Below are 10,456 nucleotides of genomic sequence, written 5' to 3'. Positions count from 1 at the left end.
CCGAACACGGGCCATACACCCCAACAAACACAAAACCTCCTCAAAATCTCCCAAAAATGACCCATCGCGACATCTGGAATCTCACCAGGAGGTGCTCATTTTTCCCGAACACATCTAAAAACGTCCCCACAACTAGCAATGTCCAAAAAGTTGTACATCCCATAGAAAGCCCCAAAAGGTTAATGCTCGATTTTTCGGCTCTGGTTCAATAAAATTATTCCTCCTTTTTCGTACAGCCTGCAGGCATCTAAGCGCACATATGTGCGAAATTTCAGGCGAATACTTACGTTACAGGTGGTGTAATACACCTTTCCACTCGTGTGAATGCGTGCTGGCTCGGCCGTTCTGCACTTATCCGTTTACGTGAAATGAAATATGAAAGGAAATATGAATTCAAAAAGTCACCCGATTTGGCCCATATAAGAGCAAATAGCAGCGCCATACAGAAGTCTGTATCGACGTCATGGTACACCGAATGCCAGGGGGAAAAGAGCGCAGCTTTATTTGAGCAACGCGTATTTATACAAATGGCTTGGACAGCAGCGTATCGGCTGTTGCGTATCAGTTGTACATTTCGAGGCCGCACTGCGCATGCTGTCCCTCACGCATACGATACATCTTCCTTCTTTTGGAAAGAAAACTAAAAACAACAACAAAGCAAAGTTGCAAGCACAACATAGGCTCAGTGCACAAAAGAATAACTTAAGACATTTGCTGAAAGTCTCTCCCGTATTCCAAGCGTCGCGGGGGTGCACGTTGTCTCTGCGATCGTCTTAACCCAGGAGCGCTTGACACTGCATCACCATCAGATGTCACTGGTCGCGGCTGCTGCTGCGGCGTTCTGTCCTCAATGGTGTCATCGCCGTCGTCGTCAAGTTCACTCAGAAATGTTTCTTTCGTAGACATGAGATGTTTTCGATTGCGATCGCAGAAGTCTGCCGTCTTCTGTTAGAACATTGTAGGACCTTGGTTCAGCGCAGCGCTGCACGACCTTTGCTTTACAGCAGACCGCAAAGTGGTTTTTCCGCTGGCATTTATAACAAGTACGACCAAAAAGCAGGGCAGCTTCGCGGTGCGTGCGTTCGTGCGCAGCTTTGGCAGATATAGGCGTGCTGCCTTTTACGATGGGTAGAGCTCGTTTTCTGGACTGGGTCGACCTGATGATGGTCTCGTTCCCATACTTCCTGATGCGCCGCGGCTGCTTCGGCAGCCTTGCAGATCTGTTCTGCTTTCTGGAGGGTGAGCTTGTTATCTCTCAATAACTTCTCGCGTATCTTGTCGTCAGTTATACCAAAAACAATTTGGTCTCTGATCACTGAATCGAGTGACCCGGCAAAGTTACAAAGTCGTGCTTGAGTCTTCAAATCCCTCAAAAAGTGCTCGAATGGCTCGCCGGGTTCCTGCACTCGCCTCCTGAATAAGTAGCGCTCATATACTTCATTGCTCTGGGCTGCGCAATACTCGTCAAACTTTTTGATTACCGTCGCGTAGTCACTGCTGCTTTCATCTTCCAAAAAAGTGAAGGTGTTAAATACCTCAATTGCTTCTTCACCTGCGGTAGTCAGCAGTAGCGCTGTTTTCGTTGGCTCTGGTCGAGGCTTTGCTGTTTCTGTCGCCGTCAGGAAAAGCTGGAACTTCTGCTTGAACAGCTGCCAATTCTTTGCGATGTCCCCTTTCAGGTGAAGTGCGTCCGGTGGCCTTAAGAAATCCATTTCGTGGCTTATTCCTTCGGTCTGCTCGTCGGCGTTAGCCACTTCTGACACCATGTATCGACGTCATGGTACACCGAATGCCAGGGGGAAAAGAGCGCAGCTTTATTTGAGCAACGCGTATTTATACAAATGGCTTGGACAGCAGCGTATCGGCTGTTGCGTATCAGTTGTACATTTCGAGGCCGCACTGCGCATGCTGTCCCTCACGCATACGATACAAAGTCATATCAGTTTACTAGCTATGCTCTTAGCACGAATTGCATCCTGTCGTCCATATCGGCTACCGCACCATACGCCACCACAATCAAATTGCAGTCATGTTTCAGTCAAAGAAAAGCAATACAGACCGAATTGAAAGTCCGTGTCGAACAAAACTTGCGCGTAACGGCGCAAATCTCAATGAATACAAGCAGCAGACGCAGCACTACGGCACCATGCATATAATGATGGCCACTTTTTTCTCTAGCACTGAGAAATCTGCGAAATGAAGCAAGTAAAACAGAATACAGGCTGAAAGTTGATGCACCTTAAACGAGCAATCTAAGGGCTACAAAAGCAGATATGCACACGCAAAAGCAAACGTATGTAAAGAGCAACTTGCGTGACAAAAGAAAAGATGAGATGGGCGTACGCTGCAGACACGCAGTTTCAGGTCACAGATTTACTTCAAGTTGAAACCCCCTCACGCCTAGAGACTCGGAGGAAGCTTCAGCGCCGTATTATCAAAACAGAAAAAAATATTAGCTCTACTAGGCGAAAATAAAAAAAAGTGAGAAAGGGCCTAATAAATACAATAAATAAATAAAATAAACCAACATACCTTGACGACGTTGCCTACGGAAACACAGGGATGAAACAGAAGGCTGCAACAGCTTTAACCATGAATTAAACGCATGCAGCCTTCTGTCCTGCGCCTTCTCACAGCAGAGCAAACGCTCTAACATACGCGTTACACCCCCTTAACGATCCTGGGAGCTTTATTTTCTTGTGACCAAGTGTGGGGATAAGACTGCTTGGAGCCAGGCGGGAAGGTGAACGTGCTCAGGTAGTACGTGCGCGGTGGCGCGATGCATCCATGGTGCGGCAGGCCGCGCATGCGGCACAGTCCAGCGTGGGAGTCGCGATCAAGGCACGTTTAATCCGGCGGGGGAGAGTCAATACAACCACTCGAACACTGCACAAACTATACCGTTGCGGCAGGATGGCTGCGCGGTGGCGAAGTAGGTAGAGCAGGCTAATCCATGGACACTCGCAGAAAGGGAGTGGTGGGTCTCCGAAGGTCCTTCCCGCCTCAGACCGTAGTAGACGGCTACGCTGCCACCACCAACGCGCTGCAGTCGTCGGAGGCGCTGAGGAATGCAGGGTGCGAGCGAGGAGTCGCCTATTGCCACGAACTCCGCTGCCGCGAACGTCGCCTCGAACAGCGGCATCATTATGGGCCGTGAAGCTGCGAAAAGGACTTGCGATGCGCCGCCGCGGCATCAGTTCCAAAAGGAATGGTATCGGCACGCCGAGGTGCGCGGGAAAACTGCCGTGAATCCGTAGCTACGAAGTCCACGACAGCCCATTTGGCGCAGTGACGAGAGCAAGAACTGCCGCGCTCTGGGGCTTGTGCTCGAACGTCTGGGGCAGCGCGATTAAGCGCGCGCAAAATGGCTTCCGTCCAGGAAGCCGGGCGAGCGACGGTAGGCCATTACTGCACTTCTGGTAGACAGCGGCGCAGCGAGGAGTGCCGATAGTCGGGGACGCCTGGAGGGACCACCACACAATGTTGAAGTTGGGCGGAAGCTGGGAAAACGCTAGAAGACGGGAAAGCTGGTGATCGCCGCTGCCGTCGCCTGCCTGCAGCAAGGAGCCGACGGCCACGTGCGAGAAATGCATGCTGTAGTGGAACCGAACGAGAAAACCAGGCGCAGCTACGGTAGCATGTCCGTGTTTGCAGCCAAACTGCAGCCTTCCGAGAAGGCGCGGAGCCGAAGTGGGGCCTCGACGACAAAAACAAAGTATCCCGTTACACGGAGAAAACGCGGTCCTGGAAGAATGCCCCTCAACGCCACTCGACGGTGTCAGGCGCGTCCATAAATTGTAAGGCCGCTGCTCCACCCCAGGGGGGCCCGGAGCTGAAGAGGCTTGCGCGCCGACCCCAACCGGGAAAGAAGACTGCTTCCAAGCGTCGAGTCGCCGACCATAAGAGGGAAAGGGGGAAGCCAGCGACCAAGCGTCGAGTGCTCGGCCCAACCGCCCAAAGAGAAGCTCACTGTATTCCGTCCACTTCGGACGTACTATGTATTTCAGTTCAGAATATAATCCTGTTTTGTTCTCCTAAAAGAATGTAGTTGTTTCTTCACTGTTGTCAAATAATAGCGAACCCGTATAGTTTAAAAGTTATCCCACATAATGGTGCCGAAACCCGGGAAATCATCGTTTCTTGTGACTTCATCATCGTGAGTCCGTTGGCGACATCGTAACGGCTGCCCTTTCGGACGTAAAGGTCTCAAGGAAGACAACGGTGAGGTGAACAACAATGGAAAAGCTGAAAGTAAAGAGGAGAGCACGACGTGGACAGAATACGGTCCTGATCAAGGAGGTTGCAGCAGCAGTACAGAGTCGGGATGCCAACGTCGAGACCCTGACGACTTTGCTGTATCGGCTGGAGTGCAACAACAACGAGCTGCGTCGAATCAACGACGAGCTAGAGGCTTCTCTGCCAGAAGACACGTTCGAGTCGGAGTGCGTCGAGGCCATCCAGTACGACGACAGAGCGATCCACGCCATCGGACAGCTGAAAGCGAGAATAGTTGCAGTGGAGGCGGCAACAGTTCCGTCGCGCGACGTGGTCCCCGCACAAGCGACTCTACCAGCGCCACCAAAAACTGGGATCAAGCTCACTAAGCTGAAATTGGAGACTTTTAACGGTGAGCTGTCAAATTGGCAACCATTTTGGGAGTGTTATAAGAACGCTGTGCATGAAAATGAGGGCCTCTCCAAAGCAGAAAAAATGCACTATTTGAGAACGCTACTATCCGGACCCGCCTCGGCAGCTATCAAGGGACTCCAGGCTACCGAAGCAAGCTATAACGATGCAGTAGAAATACTCGCAAGAAGGTTCGGAAACAAGAGCAGAATTGAGCAGGAGCATCTTTCAAGATTAAGGACATTGCCAGCTGTTTCATCGTCAAGCGACGTACGGGGGCTCCGCCGTCTGCATGACCACGTACAGGCTCACGTTAGCGGGCTTAAAGGATTAGGAATTAACCCGTCAACATACGCTGCGATGTTGACGGAGATAATTTTGTCCGCTTTACCGAGAGACTTGGTTGTCGAATTTCATCGTCAGGATAACCGAGCGACGAGAAAAAAGGCCGAGCTTGAGTCGACTCCTGGAGCTGCAGTGGCTGATTCAGACAAAAGCGAGGAAAGGCTTAAAGAAGTACTGGAATTCCTCCTATTGGAAACAGAAAGTAGAGAGAGATGCCAGGAAGGTGCCAGTATTGTATATGAGAGACAGAAGCCCAAGCGCAGTGTCCAAGACGGCTTCAAAACCAGCGCACGGCAACCCCCGACGAAGGCAAGTGCTGCGGTGCTGCATACTAATTCCGCCAGTGCAGAAAAATGTTTCTTTATTGAATCCGAAGAGCATAAAACGGAAGACTGCCAGTCAGCCCTCCCCATCGAAGAAAAAAGAAATAGATTAGCAAAGGCAAGGCGTTGTTTTCGCTGCACAAAGTGGGGTCACCAGGCGAAAGACTGTAGACGACAGATCAGTTGCATACACTGTAAAAAACGGCATGCGTCATCAGTCTGCAATCGCAACTGGAAAGCGGGGAGCAACAATGCGACAAAAGAAGAGCTATCCAGGGCCTCTGCTGCCACTACAGCCAGCAATTGGCAATGAAGAGAACAAAGAAGTAGCTCTGCAGACGTTGGGGCTGTTGGGGACAGTGCTGGATGGAGGAAGTCAGCGAACTTTTATCAGAGAAGACGTCTCACGAACGCTGAGATTGAGAGTCTTGGGAGAGAAGGACTTCCAACTGAACACATTCGGCTGCGCTAGTACAGGTGTGCGAAAATGCAGAGTTGTCGAGCTTGTTCTACGGGGGCAGTACGATCAAAAAGAAACAAAGGTAGACGCTGTCGAAGTGCCATTTATATGCAGCGATGTTCTGCAAGTCCCTGTGGAGCACAGTTTCGTGCAAGAAATGGAAAAGAGTGGAGCATTAATCGCAGACAAATTTCTGTGGACCGGCATGCCAGCAGTACCTGGCATCGGAATTCTGATTGGCTCAGACCACCTGTGGAAGTTCGTGACAGGAGACGTTTGCCGTCACAAAGAAGACTACGGGTTAACCAGAGTCAATACCACATTAGGGTGGACATTCCAAGGTCCTTACAATGTCACCAGCGCACTCGCTTTGGCAACCAACGTGTATGTGCTGAGAATTGGGATCGAAGCCGCGGACAAAACGACTCTTAGAAAATTCTGGGAATTGGATGCCGTTGAAACTAACGACAAGCCAGATAAACAAACGTGTCAACCTTCCGTCCTAAACATTGAGCGGAAAAGTGACCGCTACGAGGTTGCGCTGCCATGGAAAGACGAAAGCGCCGAGCTGGCGAATAACACAAGCATGGCAGTGCACCGACTAAGCAGCTTGACAAAATGGCTTAGTCGCAACAAGGAAATTATGGAAGAGTACGACTCAGCAATTAGAGGCTACATGGAAGGAGGACATGCGGAAAGAGTTCCTAAGGGAGCGAAGACCACCCACGTCTACGTTACTCGTCGCTTCAAATACCGGCAATCTATCAACTTCTTTGGGAAGCGATGGCGAAGAGAGTACTTGCTGCATCTACAGTCAGCTCACACATCGGCAGCAAGTCCGGCCAACACTCTGCAAGTGGACGACATCGTCATTGTCCATGACGATAATGCACCGAAACATATGTGGCGCACAGCTCGCGTCGTGGAACTATTCAAAGGGCGAGATGGCCACGTGCGTTCTTGCGAAATAAAGATGCCATCCGGATTGAAGTTACGGCGACCAGTGCAACTTCTCTACCCTCTAGAGACTAAAGTAAAATGAGTATACTCATTTGGGGGGAGGATGTAGTGGAACCGAACGAGAAAACCAGGCGCAGATTGCGCAGATTGAGGAGATTGCCATTGCTCTGGCTCTCACGAATCCCAAGTCAAAACACATCATCACCGACTCGCGAGGGGCCTGTCGGAACTACGAGTTGGGCTGGGCTCCCCCGCTTGCCTGGCGCATACTGGAATATAGCTGTCGATGCGAAGATCCAACTCCACGCAACCTGATTTGGGCCCCCGGTCACCAGGGACTCCAGGGAAACGAACACGCCGATCAGGCCGCCCGCGCACTCTCTACCCGGGCTATCTCCCTGTCCTTGGAAGGGTACTCCCAATCAGACAATCTGGCCCTTACATTCAAACAAATCACCGACTACTACAAGGAGGAGCACCGGCGCTACCCGGCCCCTTGTAAGGGTCTGGATCGCGCTGACGAGCGCCTCCTCATCGAAATTCTTACTAGCACTGTACTGTGCCCGGCGGTGCTTAAACATTTCAATACATCCTTTGATGGCGCGTGCCAGTTCTGCGGGGAGGTGGCTGACACCTTCCACATGGTTTGAGCGTGTCAATCAAACCCATCTATCCCCCCCAACCCCAACCCCACCAGAGAGGACTGGGAGGCGGCCCTGCTCGGCTGTCAAGACCTAAAGAGCCAAAAGGCTTTGGTTCAACGGACGCGGGCGGCGTTGCTTGCCAATGGGGCACCGGAATAAGGGCTCCACCCAGTATTGTAAGGGGAAAGGGCCAATAGGGTCCTACCCCAATCACCTTTCTGTAAAAAAAATTAATTTCCCATAAATGTTTTTCGCCACCACCACCACCATTAGGTTCAAAACTTCAGTACAGCAGTCATCTTGCTGCTGTTGTAGTCCTGCAGTTTCAAGGTATCCAGTGACTTTGTGCGAGATGGTTTGTTGGTGTTATGGGAACGCGACTAGGACATGAGGGACACCGTTATGGAATGCTTTGGACAATTTCGACCATGTGGGGTTCTTTAATGTGCGTGACATCGTATAACTCAAGGGCCTTTAGCATTTTGCTGCCATTGAAACGGTACCCCCACCGGCAGTCTTTCGAGCCAGCAGCCGAGCACCATTACTACTGAGCAACACTTGTTGTTGGGCTAGTTGGTAGGACATGCTTCTGAACGAACCAGCGCAAAAAACCCCCTGTCCGTCGTGTTCCGCCTTTTTCTTGTCCGTTGTGTTTTATGCACTGGTTCGTTTAGAAGCATAACTACTGAGCCACCGCAGCAGCTGTTGTGCCAGATCAGTTTAACTAGGGACTACTCTGCGCACTGCCACCTTCATCGTCTATGCTTTCTTCTCCTGTGTGGGGACCGCCACTCTCAGCGGTGGCGGCTTAGAGAACTAAAAAATACAGCACAAGCAAAAGCAAAACTTCGGCGCTGGGGCGGCGGCGCACGCGCAGGTCGCCCATTATACAGTAGGTCGTGCACCGAGGAATGAACGTGCGCGGGAGTCGAGAAGGGAGACTGCCAATCTACTCCAACTGTGCTGCTATCGCCCGCCAACTAAAAACAGTGAAAACGCGGTTAAAGAGCAGAAAAGGCGAGTGCCGTCGCCACTGGTCGTAGCAATCGCGTCCGTCGAAAGAACGACGGCGGCATGACCTCCCGCCGCCGCCGCCGCCGCCCCCCAGCCCCGGAGCTCTTTCCCGCAACATTGCCACTCTCATTTCACTGGCCCGCGGCTTTACCTTGCCGCAACCATCTCTCATGCCAAATAATGGCTCCGCGCCGCCGTCGCCGGTCGCTTGCAGGCACAGCCGAAGCGCGTGAAACGCTGCTGAGGGGGTGAGTTTTAGCGGCACCTACCGGCTGGCTTGGTCCCTACTCAGAGGTCACGTGGTATTTCTTCGGCCGCGCGCTCCCGTAGAGGGTGGCGCGATGCGCAGGTCGCCCATTATACCCCAAGCAACCACCGACATCCTTCGGACGGCCGACAGACGTCTGTTTCGGATATTCTGTACGTCCGCTGAACATCCGCAAACAGCCGATAGACGTCCGTCGGCCGTCCGAAAGGTGGCCAAAGGTATACGGTTCGCCCGCCGACGGACGTCCAGTTGAGTACGTCCATTGGCGGATCTTTCTCGAATATTCGCATATATGGTGCATGCGTGCTTTTTTCACTCCGCGCGATGCAATAAAACCAAAAACAATTTGATGCATAGCACGCATATTTTATTGTGGTTGATGATACATCAACATAATACATAAAGCAGAGCAATGGGTTATATTCGGAAAATTTCTTAAATGTGACTCTTCAAATGTGGCAAGCTTGGGACACACAACCATAATCTTCCCACCCACAGGATTTCTGAAATAAAAAGAACGCGGCAAACATCAGTCATGTGAAACAAATGGCACAATGCAGCACCCAAGTAAAAACATTGGAACCATTTAATAGAAGTGTTTAATGCTGCAAGTATAACAGACAATGCACTTTACCACCTCCATAAGTATAAGGCAATAACAGCTCTCACTTTTCCACACCATATTTGACAATGTATCTGTTCATTTATTCTAATGGGCCTTAGGGCACTAACCTGTGCAGCACTGTACGCGACTGTGCACAGAAAGGCGCAAAGCTTCCGTTGCGAACCACTGCGAACTAGACGTGCTTCCTACGGTTTGCCTTTCGCGCGTTGTCACTCTCTATATAGGCACAGTGAACCTATCGATGCCTTAAAAATTAACAAGATGCGAAAATACTCCGTCCCGCAACTTTGAAGAGGAGTGGGAATTAGTCGCGCGAGTTGAGGGCTCCCGCAGCTGTATGATGTAGGCTCCCGAAAGTGTGAGAACAGCACACACTTGTGGAAGCCATCTCCTCGCGCTTACTGCTCCCACTGTCCTGTGAACGAATGTTATATGAGCATGCTGCATTGTCCTAGAAGCAAGTTCCAAGAAGTGTACTGGATACATACCTTCGTAGGCAATCACATGTGCACTAAGCCTTCTTTAAACCAAGGTCGACGCAGTACGTGATTCCGGTGTTCCAGAAGAGCTTCAGGCGCTTCCCGTATCTTTCGAATTGCTTAAGTTACATACTACTTTCGTCCACAGACCGAACAAAGCCACACATTATAATAACAGAGCTATAAAGCTCTGCGCGACAACACTACGCGACAAATCAACAACAGCGCTACGGACAAGCGTTTGCGGGACGGCAGGCTGGAAACGCTGATTGGTCAAAAAAATATGACGTCATACGCGTGACGTCATAGGTCACGTGATATTTAATGACGTCATGTCCGGTTGGGGACAGGCATGTTTTCCCTAGATTTTCCCCCGCCACCGCTCGTCAGCGGACGGGGCTGCTCGCGAGGAGCCGAGAGGCGAGGAGGCAGCGTGCACTGCAGCGTTGCCTCCTCGGCGTGTCCCCGTCATGTCTTTCGACCCGCCGCGGTGGCTCAGTGGCTATGGCGCTCGGCCGCTGATCCGAAAGACGCGGGTTCGATCCCGGTCGGGGTGGTCGAATTTCGATGGAGGCTAAATTCTAGAGGCCCGTGTACTGTGCGATGTCAGTGCACGTTAAAGAACCCCAGGTGGTCGAAATTTCCGAACCCCTTTCACTACGGCGTCCCTCATAGCCTGACTCGTTTTGCGACGTTAAAACCCCAATAAACC

At 51.3% G+C, this 10,456-nt stretch overlaps 1 long non-coding RNA gene across 1 annotated transcript; it reads right to left on the bottom strand.

The window, feature by feature from the left end:
* Nucleotides 1-8,985: 8,985 nt before the first annotated feature.
* On the bottom strand, nt 8,986-9,975 carry LOC149325599 (uncharacterized). The gene is made up of 2 exons (XR_016286095.1): nt 9,754-9,975; nt 8,986-9,143 (listed from the first exon to the last, which is right to left on the bottom strand). It is a non-coding gene; the product is annotated as an uncharacterized LOC149325599 (long non-coding RNA).
* Between the last annotated feature and the right edge of the window lie 481 nt (nt 9,976-10,456).

Source organism: Amblyomma mixtum, chromosome 10, assembly GCF_055824585.1.
Source record: "Amblyomma mixtum isolate Tamu chromosome 10, ASM5582458v1, whole genome shotgun sequence".
Lineage (NCBI taxonomy): Eukaryota > Metazoa > Arthropoda > Arachnida > Ixodida > Ixodidae > Amblyomma > Amblyomma mixtum.
Note: the sequence above shows the minus strand (reverse complement) of the source record. Positions and strands in the feature narration are given on the sequence as shown.